Raw genomic sequence first — 21,305 nt, 5'->3', positions numbered from 1 at the left:
GAAATTAACATGGGGAAAACACGTTTTGGGACCCCCTTTTTTCTCAGCTCCCACTTCACGAATCCCCCCGAAACTTTAAGGGAAGGAGCGCAGCAGAGCTGGCCAACATTTTGGAAAATTACACACACATTCCTCAACCGACGCCAGAGTTATTACCAATAGAATGTTGCGGATTTCCTATGGTAGCCAATCCTAACTATAACTACCTACTGGCGACCGCCAGTAGGTAATATATATATACATATATATATATATATTCACTGAAAAAACCATAGGTTATAGACCATATATAGTTAGGAATTAGCATTTACAAAACCTTGAAAATTCACTGAAAAAACCATAGGTTATAGACCATATATAGTTAGGAATTAGCATTTAAAAAACCTTATTTTACTCACACAAAACCATTGAAATTCCATATATAGTTAGTTGCACTAACTATATATCGCGCACCCGCAATCCACTGCTGATCATGTCACATATTACATCATTCATGACATGGTCAGTGACATCACTGATGACATCACTGATGACATCTCAAATGACATCACTGATGAGATCACTGATGACGTCATCCAGTGACTGTGTGTTTCTGTAAAGTTTAAATATGTTTTACATATTGAAGAATGAGTAGATGTATAAGTGTCTGGACGAAGGATTTAGTAGGTGCATGACTGAATGTATGAGTGAGTGATTAAATGTGTCTCACTGAGTGCATGGGTTAGTGACTAAACTGTCTTAATTTGTGCATCATTATGTCTGTTGTTCTGTAAACTGCTGCATGTGTTGATCATTAGCTATACGAGAGGCTATATGTGTTATTAATTGGTTGCCCAAGTATTTCTATGGCAGATTGAGTTTGTATGGGGGTGGCTGGAAGGTGTGTGACTCTATGCATAGATGTGTGAGCAGTTTATTCACTAGGTGTATGAGTTCAAGAGTGCATGTGGAAACAGCTACATGGGCAGTTGACTGTGTGCATGAGTGTATTGATGAGTGAATGGATATCTCAATGCTACATGTCATAGTAAGTACATATGTAAAACACAGTACATGTGAGAGTTGGCATATATAAATAACTGTGCATGAGAGCCACTGAATGAGTGAGTGGTTGTATCGATCATTGTGAACTTGTATCAGGGATTGTATAAGAGAGTAAATATGTGTTAGTATATGTTTCAATAAGTAAGGTGTGTTTAACTGTATAGTTGAAGAAATGGAGGTGAGATTGTTTCTTTGCATGACTGACTGGGTGTGTGAGTAACTCCATGGATGAGTGGCAGTGTGTGAGTGTCTGTATACACTGAGTGTATCTAAGGTTATATTAGAGTCTGAAGAGGTTTATCGTATTAGCACAAGAATGATGTCAAATGAGATGTCATCAGTGATGTCATCAGTGATGTCATTTGAGATGTCATCAGTGATGTCATCAGTGATGTCACTGACCATGTCATGAATGATGTAATATGTGACATGATCAGCAGTGGATTGCGGGTGCGCGATATGTAGTTAGTGCAACTAACTATATATGGAATTTCAATGGTTTTGTGTGAGTAAAATAAGGTTTTTTAAATGCTAATTCCTAACTATATATGGTCTATAACCTATGGTTTTTTCAGTGAATTTTCAAGGTTTTGTAAATGCTAATTCCTAACTATATATGGTCTATAACCTATGGTTTTTTCAGTGAATTTCAATGGTTTTTTAATAGCAAATATCATAAGCTGTCGAATGTCAAGTACGTGGTAAGTGAAAACATTTTCGTGTTTATGCACACTGATCTGCTTTGAATGGTGCCCCCCCCCCTCATTTCTATTAGGAGTACTCTCTCTTTGCAGATAGTGAAAGGTAGTTAACGCAGGCCTTTGCCCCCGTTGTAATCCGTCGTGCCTGCTTCTCTCTCCATTTGATTGATTGTTATCCAAGTATTTACTGTTTTAGAATTAGTTCTCTTTGGTTCATTCTCTATTTACAAACAAACACAGAGTCGCAATACTCTGCTTAGTCTTTGCAGATAACGAAAAATCGTGTAAAAAAAAAGAAAAGGAATCGATCAAAATCAGTAGGCCACTAATGGGATCTCTTTTTGACCTCGCTAAAATAGAAACATTAGGAACAACCCCTCATGACAAATACAAAACTAGTGAGATGAACTGAACTCCACACAATGATGGCTGCAAAACAGCTCGCTCCGCCACCCACCCCGCCCAAAATAACGATAAAGAGCGGCTGCCATGATTGGTTGCGGAATGGCCACAACGGAGCTACGAAATGGTGGTGCTCTCATGCTAACCCCAGCTTCAGTCTGAAACATCCAGAAACACTGTAGACTACCAATTCCATCAGTTCCGGTAGCGCCCCAATGTAACCCAGTAGAGAAGAACTAGCCCTCCCCTCTTTGACTGATGGTTCTTGTTGCCTGTCCCTTCTGTTGTCATTTAACAGAACTATTTAGCCTGCTGAAAGGGGTTGTGTTTCGACCGCTGGTTGGTGGAGACATTTTGACTATATTCTGGACCTGCGTTGTCGCGTAATGCGTCATATGACGCGCCGCATTAGCGCATCCGGAAGTCATCCGGGGCGCGCAGCGCGTAACGTAAGCATAACAAGTCATGTGACTTGTTAATAAAACTTTTCATTGGTTCATTTTACTTTTCTTATTCTAATGATGAAAGCCTTGGTCATATCACCTAAAAATTACGCTTTTAATTACTTCCGAACATTATTTTTTCTTAAATATATGTTATAATATTCCAGGCTAATGTACTTTCCCGGAAATTTTACAACTGTCCTGCAAGTAAAATATATTCTTTTTTCGAGAAAAAGAGCGTTTCTTTGTCCCATGACGGAGCCGTTGAGCAAAAGAGGGTCGACCTGCTGTCTTAGTCGCCGATACGCCTGAATATGAGATTCTTATCGATCACTTTATGTTGCAGGAATAGAAAACACAACAGCCCTTGACCATTTATCTTTACTGCGTTCCTTCGTATTATACCTTTTACCCTTCATGTAATTGGTCTGCTTTATTTCACTTGCCTTTTAATGATTCTAAAACAGTGACTATTATTAAAAACTTTACCAATGTATATACTACTACCATGTTTTCTTTTAAAAACCTTTATTGTGAAAATTTCATTATACAAATACGAGCCTATAACCACGTGGGCCTGCCACGGAGCAAACTGTAATCGTATATGATGAATAGACATTTACACTGTAGAGGAACGTAACGGGCGAGCCATTAGGTTGCAAGAACTAAGGTGTCTAACAGTTACGGAATCGGTGGACGTACATTTTATAATTAAAATACGACAGGGCCAGTTACAATAAAATTATCTAGATATACATTTGCGGGCAAGTACCATGGGTGACGTTAATTCGAACTTTCAACAGTACAGTAATCAATAACACATCAGAACTTAATATCAATAGGGATGTCGAAATATTCAATCAATTCTCGTCCCCGCCCGCCATGTGCTTCAAAACTGCATACGTATCTCGTGATTTCAAGGTTCTGCAACCAGTACACAACAAGGAGTTACGAGTCCCATTTATTCCGGCGCCATTTTGGGCGAGGACGGGCAGGTCCAGGATATAGTCAAAATGTCTCTACCAACCATCAACTATGATGATGTTCATATGCTGTATTTATTAGAGTAACACTCATCTGTCCACATGAAATTAATTTACCACAATCTAAACATGTCATTTTAATCTTTCCAAAGTTCTTCTTAATATTTGGGACCGTTTCCCTTGCCTCTGAAGCTCTCAGTGCCACTTCTTTGATGAATGTACTAGCAGGTCAGGGGTTCTCCTCCAAATCTCTCTTTTATGCAGCACTATAATTAATTGGTGCCACCTCTCCATATGACGATGCATGGTATAGTTACCACAACTATATTTTTTTTCGGTTCCTCTGGAGAGTTCATCGTGGCAGATGAAGCGTGTAACGTACCGGGCATTTACCTTTTTTTGCATGTACAGGAAAGGAAAAAAAAATCGAGCGTCCAAGTTCTAAGGTGTCCCAGGGCCATTTTAGTGGACCAGGCCCAAATCCAAAGAACAGGCCGCCATTTTGAGAGTCCTCTTGCAGCCGCCTGTCGCTGTAGCATCAAGAGCAGCCGAAACTCAGCTGAATGGCAACTGAAACGGTAAATGGGCGCCCCACTACATTTCAGCATTGTAGGATGACCACACCAGTACAGCAACTTGCTAGACATCACCTCGGTGCCATCCGGATCTCGGCGCCCCACTGCAGATGAAGTGCCTCTCAACTATGAAACCACCACGGTGACATCCGGATCTTGGCGCGTTGTGCTGCCTTCGGCCTATTCGCACATCGGTCCGCTACTGATGCCATCTCACAGGCTAATGGGGTGACCCACGCCGAGTTTCAGCATTGTAGGATGACCACACCAACTTGCTAGACATCACCTCGGTGCCATCCGAATCTTGGCATCTCAACGCCTAGTGGTATCTTCCATACAGAAAATATTGTTACGCTGCCTTTGGCCCCATTCGCACATCAGTCCGCAACTTAGACATCACCTCGGTAGCATCCGGATCTTGGCATCTCAGCGCCTTGTGGTGTCAGTCAGAAAATATTGTTGCGCTGCCTTTGGCCCCATTCGCACATCAGTCCGCTACTGACACCATCTCACAGGCCAATAGGGCGCCCCACGCCGACTTTTACCATTGTACGATGGCCACACCAGTGGCACAACTTGCTAGACATCACCTCGGTGCCATCCAAATCTTGGCATCTCAACGCCTAGTGGTATCTTCCATACAGAAAATCTTGTTACGCTACCTTTGGCCCCATTCGCACATCGGTCCGCAACTTAGACATCACCTCGGTGCCATCCGGATCTTGGCATCTCAGCGCCTTGTGGTGTATTCTCTTCAGAAAATATTGTTGAGCTGCCTTTGGCCCCATTCGCACATCGGTCCGCAACTTAGACATCACCTCAGTGCCATCCGGATCTTGGCATCTCAGCGCCTTGTGGTGTCTTCTACTCCGAAAATATTGTAGAAAATATTGTTGCGCTGCCTTTGGCCCCATTCACACATCAGTCCGCTACTGACACCATCTCACAGGCCAACAGGGCGCCCCACGCCGACTTTTACCATTGTACGATGGGCACACCAGTGCCACAACTTGCTAGACACCACCTCGGTGCCATCCGGATCTTGGCATCTCAGCGCCTTGTGGTGTCTTCAAATCAGAAAATATTGTTGCGCTGCCTTTGGCCCCATTCGCATATCGGTCCGCTACTGACGCCATCTCACAGGCCAACGGGGCGCCCCACGCCGACTTTCAACATTGTAGGATGGCCACAGAAGTGCGACAACTTACTAGACACCACCTCGGTGCCATCCAGATCTTGGCGCGTTGTGCTGCCTTCGGCCTATTCGCACATCGGTCCGCTACTGACGCAAACTCACAGGCCAACGGGGCGCCCCACGCCGACTTTCAGCATTGTAGGATGGCCACACCAGTGCGGCAACTTGCTACACACCACCTCGGTGCCATCCGGATCTTGGAATCTCAGCGCCTAGTGGTGTCTTCTATTCCGAAAATATTGTTGCGCTGCCTTTGGCCCCCTTCACACATCGGTCCGCTACTGACGTCATCTCACAGTCCAACGGGGCGCCCCACGCCGACTTTCAGCATTGTAGGATGGCCACACCAGTGCGGCAACTTACTAGACACCACCTCAGTGCCATCCGGATCTTGGCGCGTTGTGCTGCCTTCGGCCTATTCGCACATCGGTCCGCTACTGACGCAAACTCACAGGCCAACGGGGCGCCCCACGCCGACTTTCAGCATTGTTGGATGGCCACACCAGTGCGGCAACTTACTAGACACCACCTCGGTGCCATCCGGATCTTGGCGCGTTGTGCTGCCTTCGGCCTATTCGCACATCGGTCCGCTACTGACGCAAACTCACAGGCCAACGGGGCGCCCCACGCCGACTTTCAGCATTGTAGGATGGCCACACCAGTGCTGCAACTTGCTGGACACCACCTCGGTGCCATCCGGATCTTGGCGCGTTGTGTTGCCTTCGGCCTATTCGCACATCGGTCCGCTACTGACGCCGCCTCACGTGCCAACGTATTTTCTCCGCATTTTACACCCTATGCCGCATAACAGGTCATGTGACTTGTTTATAAAACTTTTCATTGGTTCATTTTACTTTTGGTTTCCTAATGATGGAAGGCTTGATCATGTGACCTAAAAACAACACTTTTCATTGGATGAAAACTTTTTTTTTTTCCCAAACGATGAAAGCCCCACCTTGTTTCTGGATGTTTCAGACTGAAGCTGGCGTCAGCATGAGAGCACCACCATCTCGTAGCTCAGTCGTGGTCATTCCGCGAGCAATCATGGCAGCCGCTCCCCACCAGAAGCCTGCAGGAGTCGGAGCCCCCAAAACTTTTGATGAATTCTCAAGGCGGAGGGGACGCTTTCGAGAATGGGGTCCAAGACCTAGCAGACAAGCGTCCGATTTCCAAGGTGTCCCAGGGCCATTTCAGTGGACCAGGCCCAAAAAGGAAACAGCCTGCCGCCATTTTGAGAGTCCTGTGACAGCCGCCTATCGCTGCACCGCAAGAGTGGGCGCAACTCAGCTGAATTGCGGCTTTTGACACAGTGGACCAAAAACAGACGGAATGGCAACTGAAACGGTAAAGGGGCGCCCCACTACAACAGATGACACTCCACCTGGAGAGGCCCGTTCACGCCGCCTCCCCCGGGGCGCCCCACGCCGTTATTCGGAGCAGCATTGTAGGATACCAAAACCAGTGCGGCAACTTACTGGACATCACCTTGGTGCCATCGTTCTGCTGCCTTGGAACTATTTTCACAACAGTTTGCTACTGATGACCCACCCCCCGCGACGCCCCACGCCGTTATTTGCTGGGTGGCAACTTACTAGACATCACTTTCGTGTCATCTAGATTTCGGCGCGTTCTGCTGCCTTGGAACTATTCGCACAACAGTTTGCTACTGATGACCCACCCCCCGCGACGCCCCACGCCGGAAATCTGGACGTTGTGCTGCGTTGGGACTATTCGCACAGCCGACCGCTACTTCGTTGTTTTTCCCTAAAAATGTTTATATGTTATTACTATTTTTGTTTTCTTGTATATATTTATAAATTATTAAAGTTTTATAATCTTACTACTTTGTCGGAGTGCTATATATTTTTAATGTGACACATAATTGTAAAAACTTTGATGTACAAAGAGTCATCCCTGGAATCTTCCGCTTCAGGCTCGGTCCCCTCCCCAATCACAATACAGGATGGTTTTCAGATAATAGCAACGCTTCTGCTGTGACGGATCTCATCGAGTGTGGGCCTTGATCTACTATAACTCCTTTGAAGAGGGGTGATTCTTTACAGCTGTGGCCATAAACTACATCTGCAGGGCTAGCTGATACCCTAGGACCAGCCTGGACAATCGGACACAGAGGAAAAGGAGTGTCAGAAGGTGCGGTAGTGAATAGGGCGAAAGGGAGGTGTCGGGCGGGCACAGGGTGTGATTCTCAGGGAAGAGCAGCGCAGATGGGGGGAGGTTTATTACCCATGCATAAGACAGAGAGCGGGGGTGACCACTGCCTGGGGGAGATGCTTGCGAGGGTGGGGAGCCATGCTAAGGATCGACAGCGTGCACAGAGTGGGTCTGGTCAAGGCATCTAAAATGGCTGCCGTGCACGACAAAAGTGTGGCATTTGAAAAAAGACAAGATGGCGCAGACAATGTTTTTCAACACTTCCTGATTTCCTTCGAATCGAACGTTAACAGACGTTGGGGCATATTACCAAAGTTAAGCGATATTTATCCCTAACGATGCTTAGCAACGATTTTTTTACCGTCAGAAATTATCGCAGATAAACCTTGCTATTATCAAGGTTTATCGGAAATACGATAAAAACGACCGCAATGCATTAATATCGCTGAAAACTCAGCGATATTCATGCATTACCGAGCTAATGCTCTTAGCCATGTTATCCACCTCCCATTGGATAACATGGCTAAGAACTGCTCAGGGCAGGTGGTAGCTTTTGGAGATATTCTCGCTTATCTCGAATATTTCCAAAAGTTGATAATAGGAGATAGCGATGTTAGCAACTGTTTCCAGTCGCTAACATCTTGGCATTCCCACTTTGCATGTCATTAGTGATAAATATCACTCACATGCAAAGTGGGGCCCAAGATGGTCGCTATATTCTACTAGCCGTCGCTAACTGGTGTTAGCAACAGCTAGGTAATACACATATAATTTTATCTCCGCGAAGCGGAGCGCTGTTACAGATATATATCTTGTTTCTGAACGTTAATTTCTCAAAATGCACTGAAGCACATATATTGAGACCTAGCAAAGGCACATCGGGCTACCAGTCCCTACAATTTTGCCAAGTTTCGTGCAAATCCATTCAGCTGTTCGATCCTACCGAGAGACAAGATGGCGGCCGCTACGGACTGTTTGGAATGTTTACAGACACCGGAGAGCCAATCAGCTTCGCTTCGCAAAGCTCCGTAACGCGAAAAGTACGCGAAGCGGTGCGCTGTTACAGATATATATCTTTTTTTGAACGTTAATTTCTCAAAATCCACTGGAGCACATATATTGAGATCTAGCAAAGGCACATCGGGCTACCAGTCCCTACAATTTTGCCAAGTTTCGTGCAAATCCATTCAGCTGTTCGATTATTATTATTTTTTTTTTTTTTTTGCCTCGCGGGGCCCTTTTAAAACCTCCACATCAAACCTAGGGGGTGAGCGACAATGTACTATGCCCCCTTATGGTCATTTGCCCCTTCGCTTTGGCCTCCTTTTGTCTCTCGATCCTACCGAGAGACAAGATGGCGGCCGCTACGGACTGTTTGGAATGTTGACAGACGCCGGAGAACCAATCAGCTTCGCTTCACAAAGCTCCGTTGCGCGTAAAGTACGGGTCCTGGGACGCTGCCAGGTCCGCTGTTACAGATATATATCTTTTTTTAAACGTTAATTTCTCAAAATCCACTGGAGCACATATATTGAGACCTACAAAAGGCACATCGGGCTACCAGTCCCTACAATTTTGCCAAGTTTCGTGCAAATCCATTCAGCCGTTCGGGCTAAAAGTGAGGCCAACCGCCCTATGGAAAACTCAATGTTAAAAACACGTTTTGGGACCCCCCTTTTTTCTCGGCCCCCCCTTGACGAACCCCCCCCCAATTTTCAAGGGCTGCTCAGAAACAAAATGTGCCATTTTCCTGAAAATTTCAGCCAATTCCGTCCACAAACGCCAAAGTTATTAGACATAGAATTTTCAAAAATCCCATAGAGAAAAAATCCTAACTATATATACCTACTGGCGACCGCCAGTAGGTAATATATACATATATATATATTACCTACTGGCGATTGCCAGTAGGTAGTTATAGTTAGGACCTATTTTCCATAGGAAATCTGCAATATTCTATTTGGAATAACTTTGGCGCCGATTGACGAATCTTCGCTAAATTTTCAAACTTGGTGCGGCGCTCCGGTCCTTTCCTATCCTGAAAGTCTTGGGGTGATTCGTGAAGTGCGGGCTGAGAAAAAAGGAGGGTCCCAAAACATTTTTTTCCCATGCAATTTCCCATAGGACCTTTAGCCGCAGCTACAGCCTGAACTGCTAAACGGAGTTACACGAAATTTGGCAAAGAGGTAGTCCTTAGTTCAGACTTGTGTCTTTTGCTTAAATGGTGTAAATCAGTTCAGTAGTTCCTGAGAAAAAGACATTTAAATGTACATATATATATGGCCGCACAGGATCCGCGCACCATGAGCGCACCATTAGCGCACCCACCCGATCACGCTCTGAATGCTAATTGGCTGTCAAGTGGTTGTCATCATTCGAAACCAGGAAGTGTTGGCAGCCATTTTGTGCCTTGGTAGATGAGAGTGGTGGAAATGACCTAGGCACTTTGACTGGGGTAGGTCTGGAAATGCTTTTAAAGGACAACTTTGGGCAATTGATGTCACTTTTTCCAAAAACTGCCTTGGTATTTTCTAATATATGCCAAAGGCAAAAATGGAACTGGTCCAACCAATTTTGTCCACAGATTGAGAAAGCAAGGAAACATGTAAATAAATCTGTTTCTGCTTCCCTCAGAGACTATGGTATGGGTTCCATTTACCACAACAACTTGCGTTACAACATGCAGGGCATCAATAGGAGAGATGGTGCGCATTTTACAGATGAGGGGAATAGAGTTTTCCTCTTGAATATGAGACTCTGCATTGGTACCTACTTGTAGGTCCAAAAAACACCCACATAACACAACAGCTCTTTTCAGAGCTACCCTACCTCTAAACACTCTAAATTATTTTTTTACCATCATTTTTTACACTGTTTTCCCCCGTGGTGCGCTCAGGGTGCGAGTACCGGAGAGCGCACCTAGGAACGCACCAAGTGCTTACCCCGTTAAAAAAAAAAAAAAAAGTTTGTTTGCCCTTCAGGTTCCTTCTAGACCCCCCTCAGAAAACCTAGGGGTCAGGGGGTGTCTACTCTGCCCCCTTTAATTATATCCCCCTTTCTTTTTCACCTCTTGTGTCTCGATTCTACCGAGACACAAGATGGCGGACTCTCCGGACTGTTTAGAATATTGACAGACATCCGACAGCCAATCAGCTTTCCGCTCGCGCACTCCCGTAGCGCGCCGGGTGCGCTCCCCGGTACGCGTACCGGTGAGCGATCGGAGCGCGCCTATAGATATATATGTGTTTTTGAAGTTAATTTTCATAAAAACCACTGGAGCAATTTTCACCAAATATAGCAAAGGCACATCTGCGTACCAGTCCCTACAATTTTGCCAAGTTTGGCGTAATTCCGTTCAGCGGTTCGGGCTGTAGACTTGTCAGACCGTCCTATGGAAATTAACATGGGGAAAACACGTTTTGGGACCCCCTTTTTTCTCAGCTCCCACTTCACGAATCCCCCCGAAACTTTCAGGGAAGGAGCGCAGCAGAGCTGGCCAACATTTTGGAAAATTACACACACATTCCTCAACCGACGCCAGAGTTATTACCAATAGAATGTTGCGGATTTCCTATGGTAGCCAATCCTAACTATAACTACCTACTGGCGACCGCCAGTAGGTAATATATATATACATATATATATATATATACATATATATATATTACCTACTGGCGATTGCCAGTAGGTAGTTATAGTTAGGACCTATTTTCCATAGGAAATCTGCAATATTCTATTTGGAATAACTTTGGCGCCGATTGACGAATCTTCGCGAAATTTTTAAACTTGGTGCGGCGCTCCGGTCCTTTCCTATCCTGAAAGTCTTGGGGTGATTCGTGAAGTGCGGGCTGAGAAAAAAGGAGGGTCCCAAAACACTTTTTTCCCATGCAATTTCCCATAGGACCTTTAGCCGCAGCTACAGCCCGAACTGCTAAACGGAGTTACACGAAATTTGGCAAAGAGGTAGTCCTTAGTGCAGACTTGTGTCTTTTGCTTAAATGGTGTAAATCAGTTCAGTAGTTCCTGAGAAAAAGACATTTAAATGTACATATATATATGGCCGCACAGGATCCGCGCACCATGAGCGCACCATTAGCGCACCCACCCGATCACGCGCTGAATGCTAATTGGCTGTCAAGTGGTTGTCATCATTCGAAACCAGGAAGTGTTGGCAGCCATTTTGTGCCTTGGTAGATGAGAGGCTGAAGAAGTCAGTGGAACAAGTGTGCAAAACTTATAAAGGTGGAAGGGTAGAAATACCCTGACCCTCTAGACCTGCTTAGGGGGTCCCAGAAGGACTCCCTGGCCCCCCCAAATGTATTTATTTATTTTTAAAATGCAAAGTGAGCGCAGGGTGCACGGATCCTGTCGTAAAATAAATAAATAAATAGAACAGAGCTTCTTTTATAATTAGCCCCGGGTGGGCCAAATACCAGGGGCAAAATTATTAAATTTAAAGGGGGCCCAGAAGGCTCCCCCAGCCCTGGGGACCGCCACCCCTGGGGCTATAAAATACATTGTTGGGAGGGGTTCAAAAGCCCCTCCCCGTATAATTTGTGGGTGGGCTCAATGGCACCCCAAGCCCCTGGGACCACCACCCCCGGGGATTTATGTATTGTGGGAGGGGGGCTATATGGCCCCCTCCTGGACCCCTCGAGGGGCCTGGTGACTGCCACCCCCCAGGGCCAGCTCCTGCAGTGTCTCTTGTTTGCTATGTGAGGGCGGGAGTCTCCAGCCCTCCCATAGCAAATGTTGTTTGGATTTTGAAAGAGAGATCAGGGAAAATGGCTGTCTCTTTCAAAATTGCAATGCCGGCTCCCGTAGGATGCGGGGAGCCAGCTTGGACCATGGAGGCATTGGGGTTCCCCCACGGTCTCCAACGGTATTTATAAGCCCCGGGGGATGGGGTCCCCAGGATAATAGTAATTAGTGATAGGGGCTTTTTTTTAACGGTAAAATTAGGATTTGCGGCGCTCAGTGCGGCCCCCTGGTGTGCACGCATTGGATGCACAATTCATAATCTGTAGGGTGCGCGACTCAATGCGTTTGGTGCACGACCTCTAAGCGTTTGGTGTACAACTGTGACGCGTTAGGTGCGCGACTCCAAGCAAAAAAACATTTTTATTTTCAGATATACATCAACTTTATGTGTTTAGTTCTTAGGTGGCTCTAAAAAGAGCCCTTGTGTTTTTGAGAGATTTTAGTACCTACATGTAAGTACCTATGCAGAGTCTAAAGTTCAAGATGAAGACTCTGTTTCCCTCATCTGTAAAATGTACACCATCTCTCCTATAGATGCCATCCATATTGAAACACAGATTGTTGTGGTAAATGGACCCCATTCTATAGTCTCGGAGAAAAGCAGAAACAGATGTATTCACATGTTTCCTAGCTTTCTCAATCTGTAGACAAAATTGATTGGGCCGGTTCCATTTCTGCCTTTGGCATATGTTAGAATAGACAAAGGCAGTTTGGGGAAAAGTGACATCAGTTCTCCAAAGGTGTCCTTCATAAGCTATTCCAGACCTACCCCAGTCAAAGTTCCTAGGTCATTCCCATCACAGTGCACAATTATGAGGTCAGGGTGTTGGAGATGCAAAAAGGATTTAACCAATGGCATCAATCGGTGCCACTTTAACCCTCTCTGTCCAATCCATTTAATGTCTACATTTGGTAAACCGAGGTCTTTGTGAATTCCTTTGTTTTCTGCATACCTTTGGCTCCAGAAAATATAGCTATGTCCAACAATCCACCCTCTAAGCATCTTGAAGGGAAGTCTGGATGCACTCAGATGGTCTCTGTAAATGAAATGGCAGTTTGAAAACTAAGATTTTCCTAAAATGGTGGATAAGATGCAGTTTTGAAAAAAGAAAAGAAATTATTGGTTGCTTGACAACATTCTACACTGAAAACTAGGGTGCATGTTTCTGTTTTTTAAAAGCATGATTCTTATTGGTTAACAAAAACTGATTGAAAAGAACATTACATAAGATAAGATGATATGTTGAAATGTCAAGCACACTTGCTGTTTTGATTAGCAACATTGGGTGTTGAACTTGTGACCTGTTTGCTCAGTTAAGTGTTCCATGAACTGTTTCTATGGTAACAGGTATAAGGCAGATTGGGGGGTAGGGTGTCCTTCCTTCAAAAAAACAATCTCTGCATGACACGGACATCCTTGCACCATGGTGCAAGGGTGCCTGTGTCACCACATGGCTGCAGTTTAAGCAGCTGTGCAGAGGGAAGCACAGACCCGCAACATATTTATATACATATGTTGCATCCCTGTGCTTCGAAAGTACCACATCTTGCTGTAGTTAAACAGTTTACAGTGTCATGCTGTAGCACTTCCTTATAGTTCTGCACTTAATGCATTCTCCACACATCACAAATGCATTCTTTCAGTCAATTATGCACAACACATACATTCATCTAAACTTTCACACACTAGCATACAAGTTTAGCTCTTTTTTTAACCAGAGTAGGTAGTTCTGAAAATTACTTTTTTTTTTTTTTTAACTTATTTTTTGATTTTTTTAGTCTTTTTGGTAAGAACGAAAAGACAACTGCTGGAAGAAAACAGTGAACTTCAGGGGAATAAAAAAAAAAAAAACCTAGCACCTTATGATCCTCTAGTGCTCGACAAACCAAATCAACAGACTGCTCTCTATAGAAGAGCAATCTATTACACTGAAGACAGTGTATTTTTGCAATGGCAAATTGAGGACGAATGTCCATATTTCCAGAAGACATAGCAGCAGCAGAGGTGCTAGGAACAGCAGATGGAGGGGTTTGAGCCAATCTTCTACATTCCTCCCTTGCCAGGTTCACTGGATGCTGTGTTTTTAGATATTGCAACATACTTGTAGTCCTGCAAGAGTATTTATTATTGGGGTCACCTCTTGACAAAACACTTTTGCAGATTTTGCATGTCACCTTCACTGCATTGACTTTATTCTGTCCCTCCGGGAAAGAAAACAACTTCCAAACTGCCGAGGTGTACCTCTCACGAGGTGGAGGTCCTTGAACAAATTCCTCATTTGAGGAGTTGTCTGAATCAGGTGGTAACTCCTGTCCTGAAACCATTGAAACTAATAATAGTTGTCCAATTTGCCAAAAAAGGTTCTTCTCAGCAGAGAGATGTTTCTCCCAAGAGAGTCTGGAAAGAATGATTGAAATGGGTGGGGTCCTTCAATAGATACAATAGGAAGTGTTATGAACCAATCGAATCTCTTCTTTTCTGGTCACATGGGGGACGTGTAGGGTGCACGTACGCAGCTCGCACCCAACACGGACCCAGTGCGACTTCGCGAAATTGCATTTATAAGTATGTAACTTTATTGAAAGTTAAAGAATATTATTTTTATGACTAGCTCGGATAATGTCTTGTCTTAATATTTATATTAAATATGTATATATAAGTTTTTGAACATTAAAAAATGTTGCGAGTGTCGCACACCCATCGTGTCTGATACGCATACGACGTCATGCACAACCGCGCGACCGGCGGGTCGCGTAATACGTACATGTCACATATGCGCAACAAGTCGCGTACCAGTCGCATAACGTCTGCATTTGGAAAGTCGTACTCGTCACACACCCTACGCGGATCCTACACAACAATCCTAAAATGGCAGACTCAATCTGCGCAGTGAACGAGCAGGGTTTGCTTTGAATGTGCGACTCCCCCCCAAAAAATGTAAAAAAAAAATATTTAAGAAAATATTATAAATATATTTAAAAGAACATAAGATATATATTTGACATTTTTTGAAAAATATATATTTATTAAAAATGTCTACTGCAATTAAAAAAATAAGATATCTAAAAAAATAGATTAAAAAAATGTAGTAAATCAATATAAAAAAATATATAACAATTCATACATTTAAAAATTATCATTGAAAAAACCTTAGAAATTCACTTAAAAAACCATAGGTTTCACACATGTTATAGTTAGGAATTAGCGTTTAAAGAAAATCACCAAAAAAAACATAGGTTTTAGGGGTGTCATAGTTAGCTGGTCATTTCACTCGTACAAAAACATTGTAGTTCTTCTGTTATAGTTAGCTGTACCAACTATAACTCGCGTGCCCGCAATCCACTGCTGATGATGTCACATATTACATAATTCATGACATGGTCAGTGACATCACTGATGACATCACTGATACCATCTCAAATGACATCCCTGATGACATCATCCACATGACAATTAGATACACCTGTTCATACACTAGTATAACCTTTCATTACTCACGATAAAATATAAACTACCATTTTTGAAACCACTCACACACCAACACAAGTTTAAAAAAACTCACTAATTTGTTCATCTACACACACATCTAAACACTTACCTATACATTCACTCATTCATGCTGACAAAGATCAATAGAACAATATTAAATATACTTATACACCTATATCAACATTACACAGCAGGACATATTCTACTCACTTATGCAGTCATCCTACTCACTTATGCAAACAATTGATCATACATACATTTACTGGGCTACACTCTTATACAAAGATAACTTTATTTATTGGTATAGAAAGTAACTCATACTTAGTGTGCTGTAATATCACTATTATAAGTATACAGTGTTCTATACAGTTATTCAGACAACCACTAATACTCACATATATTTCTCTATATACACCAACTGTCACATACAGTGCCTTTTATATTTCAACATTGTTGGACTTGTATCATTGAGAAATATATTTACTCATCAACACACCCATAAAAAGATTCACTCAAACAACTGTTTCCACATGCAATCTTAACTCTTAACATCATATACCTACTAAAACAACTATGTGCACATCTTTGGACAGTCACATATCTCCCACCCAAGCACACACACATTCACTCTTCCATACAAATACTCTCTTAACTAATTAACAACTGTTTGCTATACATATAAACTTATTTACATATATCTAACCAAACCACATTCACTGGATGATGTCATCAGTCATGTCATCAGGGATGTCATTTGAGATGTCATCTGTGATGTCATCAGTAATGTCACTGACCATGTCATGAATGATGTAATATGTGACATCATCAGCAGTGGATTGCGGGCGCGTGAGTTATAGTTAGTACAACTAACTATAACAGAGGAATTTCAATGGTTTTTTACGAGTGAAATGACCAGTTAACTATAACACCCCTAAAACCTATGGTTTGTTTAGTGAATATATATTTATATATATCTTTACAAGGGATATTCTACAGTAATTTTCGGTTGGACGTCACCTGCATTTTCAAGAGCAGTCTTGCGATTATGCTAAACAAGTCTACTTTTACATTTTGTGCAACTGCATTGGTCGCATGAATCTCAAGAGTTGGCAATGTCCCTCTTTTAGTTGGTATCCCCCAGATTTTTGCTTTCTGTTGCTGAACCCATTTTTGTTGACCATAAGACTCGGAACACATTACCCCTAATAACCAGAGGTAAAATCATTGTGTCCTCCCTTTCCCTAGTATATGGTACCACCTGTACCCATGGCTTGCGAATTAAAGGCTATTAGTGATTGGCAGCAGACATCAAATCGTTTCTGTTCTTCTGTGTTCAGGTTTATAGAAACATTTGTTGGTTTGAACACCTAATGGCAGAATCATATATTTGCAGATCTCTTTCAAATTGATTCTCCCTGCAAGATGAAGCCCATCCCTGTCAAGTTAGCTGTACACTACTACATTTGAGTCCACTAGAGTTTGTCTTGATTATTTGAATTTCCAGTTTTTTGCAAGGTAATTTTTAGCCAGGTAATTTAATAAACCCACTCATTTGTTTTATAAAAATGTTTTGGGACATTCACACAGAAGGAAGGACCCTACTATCAGTTCTGTAGTGCAATTAAGGTAAACTGTTTAGGGTCACAGGGAATCCTATTAACCCTCACACACAGAATTCACTATACACTAAAACATATTTTTTTTTTTATAGTATCAAGTCATTCTGTGTCCTGAGGACAACCCCTAAATTAATTAGGTTCTAAATGCGTCGACAGTGTTGCACACCAGAGAGCGTCTTTCAAAGACATTATTGGTGTACGGGGAACACGATTAGGTTGAAATGATGTAAAGAAGATATCCCTGGCACCATTCATTGAATTCAAGGTATTTTTGTCACGCTTATTAAATTACTGTCATGATTAAATTACTCTGGCTCCCAGTGGGCTATTTATTCAAACCCAGTATACTATGTTATTTAGGTATACACACAGATGTGAATTGTTTGTTGATGTTTTTCACATATGTTAGTTATGATTTTCATTGAATGTGTTGTGGGGTATTAATGTGATTGAAAAAAATATGCTGGTATCGTTTTTTTGCTGGTGAACTGTCCATATGTTTTTGATGCAAAAATTATTTCTGAATGTTTCAGAATAGGAAAAAATAAATGGTGGTTGCAGTGATTAATTTGCATGCCCATGTAACAAGTAAATGTATTAAATGATTGTCAGCAATGGCAATTCAATTATTGTTCTTTTATTAGTGGACTGCAGCACTCATTGTGTCACCCACCAAAGCAGCACTGTAAAACATGTCTTTAGTCTGGTCACTGAAGACTGGTGTGCAGTTTAAACTGCTATTGCCACCTAGCAAAATAAAGCTTTTACCACTCCTAAACCTTCCTTTCTAATACTTATTTCACCCCTAAGATAGGTCTTTATAGCCCATTATCAGTGTGCCTGGTGTTTACAGTAGGACATGTATTTGAATGTTTGACCTCTAAAATTGTTTTTCAATGTGGACAAACTAGCTCTGCCACAGGTTAACACTGTTTTAAACTATTCCAGTTAATAAGTGCTAAATTCAGCTTGGGAATAGCTAGAAAACTATTTTAAGGATTCATTTTAATAGTAATCTAATACCCAACCTAATGGTCAAGTCGGATTTTGTTACTAATTTGAAAATTACACTTTTATCAGGTTTTCATTTTCCTGCCTAAAATCAAGCGGCTTTACTGCCGGTGTCCAGCCTTAACGTCACCCCTGATGGCATCCCTTTGATGAGATGTAAATCACTCTCAGAAAGTGGACAAAGGGCTCAGCGGTGGGGAGGGCAGCTCCTCCTTTGAAAGGATTGTCTGGGGTCAGTGCCCAGCCCGTTCCCGAGTTTCAAAAAATGCCTACCCTGTCACTGGCTGATGAAGCTTGCACCTATGCCTCCTTCCATTTTGCGCCTCTTGGCACACTGGATCCAGACCTAATGGGGGGACTGACCAGAATTGGTTCAGAGGGAAAAGGTGTACCTTCCACCCACAGGCCTGCACTGTACATAAATGAGAACCACACAGATCTTTGCTCAGAACACTCCTAGACCTGTAACGAATTAGAAGAAGGATGACCCTTCTATCTGAAGGGCCTGCAGGAAGCCTGGATCTGCCTGCCTTGAAAACAGGATCCCAAATGTGACTCCAAGGTCAGTTGGCTGACCTTCTATTTTAGCAACAGGGACACAACAACATTCTAGAGGCCACTTTTCCTGCAACTTCTCAGCTGACCAGTTCCAACTGGATGTGCCGTGAACACTGTAGATGGCCTCTGTTGGAGTGATCCCTACCCAACCAAGTGGTGCCCCCATATCCTAGACCTTTGGCAGGTGTTATTGTGTACTCCTCCTATCTCTAAATGTCTTGTCAACTTTTTGTCTGTAGAACCATCTAAGAATGGAGTCTCCTTCAAAGCTTCAGATGTTGACATTTTATCACCGGTCAGTCTCTGCTTACTGGTTTGGCCTGCTGAAGGACATCCGAGTGTTGGAAACGTTTCTAAGTCTGAATATGGAGGGCTTCACCGGGACTGATGCCGAGCAGCATCCCAACAATGTTGAAGCCTTTGCCTGCAAGAAGCTCTCCCTCCTTCATCGTTGACCGCACAGCAAATGCGCTCTTCAGCTGCCCACTGTTATTGAGCCCCTTTTGGATCCAGCTTACAGCTTGCTCCTCTGACAGCTTGTTGATGACCACATTTTCTCCACAAAAATTTTTACGTTAGAAAGTAACATTTACATTGCAACAAACCAGACCCCTATAGCTGACTGGTGATCGATCACAGCTGGCCTTAACTTTGACAAGTTCCAGCATGACAAGCTATTTTTAATTCATTTTTTAATTATTTTTTTATTGAATTTTAGCTCGGCAAGGATATACACAAACATAAGGCAGCAAGGTTATGATACAAAGTTGTAAGGAAAAAGAAAAAATAGCAAATCAAACTGAAATACATAATATACGCAATTGTAACGCAATTCATTTGAAAACAGTACAAAAAACAAAAAACATTATGAAAAACAGAGATATTGTCCCCTTTCAATTAATAAATAATAATAATGATAATAGGGGGTTTTGTAAAGTGCTTGGTGGCGCCCAGCGGCGTGTCCCCGCGCTGTGGAGCGAGTGCTTGCAGGGAAACTACAGGGGTGCAGTACCTGTTACCGGGTAAATAATATTGTTTTTAACTTGGCTCTAAAGATTGATTCGGATGGCTCAAGACGCAACGCCGCAGGAAGTTTATTCCAGCTTAACGCAGCCAGATGCCTGAAAGATCTTCCGCCCATCCTTGCTTTAGACACCTTGGGCATGGACAGACGCCCCGAGCCGGAAGATCTAAGAGAACGGGAAGGCTCATATTGTGTCAGCAGTCCCTGCAATGGAAGGGGTGCCCTACCATTGACGATTCAATGGCAAGTGCAGAGTGCTTTAAATTCCACCCTGCTTCTTACCGGGAGCCAGTGCAGGGTCTGAAGAGCCGCTTTAGAGGCAGCCCTTCTGGGTAGTCTGAGCACCAATCGGGCAGCAGCGTTCTGCAAGACCTGCAGGCGGCTCAGATTCTTCTCTAAGGTTCCTAAATAGAGAAGGTTGCCATTGTCCATCTTGGATGTGACTAGTGCATGCACTAGCGTTTGGCGTGCTTTGATGGGTAGAAATTCCAGCACCTTCCTAAGGCTCTTGAGAGTCCCGAAGCAGGATCCAATCACCCGATTGATCTGGGGGCCAAAGGTCAGGTTGGAATCAAACCAGATGCCCAAATTCCTCGCCTCCTGGCAGGGGGTAGGTGTTGGTCCCAAAATGGCTCGTCCAGAGCAAAAACTAGACCAAATTGCATCTAAATCCATTCAGTTATGGGAGACCAGATCTTAGCGCCCCTCGCTCTCTTCCTTCTCCATTTGGTTTTATATATTGATAATTCTAAATTATACATGGCTAGTCGCCTTGAACGCCAAGTCAAGAACGTAGGTGGATCAGGACTAATCCAATCCTTGGTTATACAAGCCCGTACCACCGCCATACAAATAAACGAAAAATATATATTGGCTCTTGATCTTGTCAATGCAAGAGTATCAGCCCTCACCCCTATTAAAACCAATTCTCAAGTTATACTCAGAGAGGATCCCATTATTATACCTAGAAACTGCTCAATTTCCCTAAAGAATAACCCTAACTTTGGACATTAAAAAAACATATCAATTGAATCTGCTGCATAAAGGCCACATCTATTACAATTGATGCCAAATGATGTTCCCCATTTAGAAATCTTGCTTGGGGTATAGTACAAATCCTAAAGGGTCATATGATGTTGAGTGTGCATCCTCCCCGTCATCAGAACTTGATTAGCAAGCCCTAAAGATTCCCTAATATTAACATCCTCGACCCCCAATGTTCTTCCCCATTTTCCTTGGCAGACATCGAAATCATCAGAAAATGTCTCTACTAATTTTACATAAAATTGACCAATAGGTGTTTTGTTTCTTAATTTTTTCAATAGGC

Source organism: Lissotriton helveticus, chromosome 5_1, assembly GCF_964261635.1.
Source record: "Lissotriton helveticus chromosome 5_1, aLisHel1.1, whole genome shotgun sequence".
NCBI classification, from domain to species: domain Eukaryota; kingdom Metazoa; phylum Chordata; class Amphibia; order Caudata; family Salamandridae; genus Lissotriton; species Lissotriton helveticus.
The sequence above is the reverse complement of the archived record's forward strand: the minus strand, read 5'-3'. Positions refer to the sequence as shown.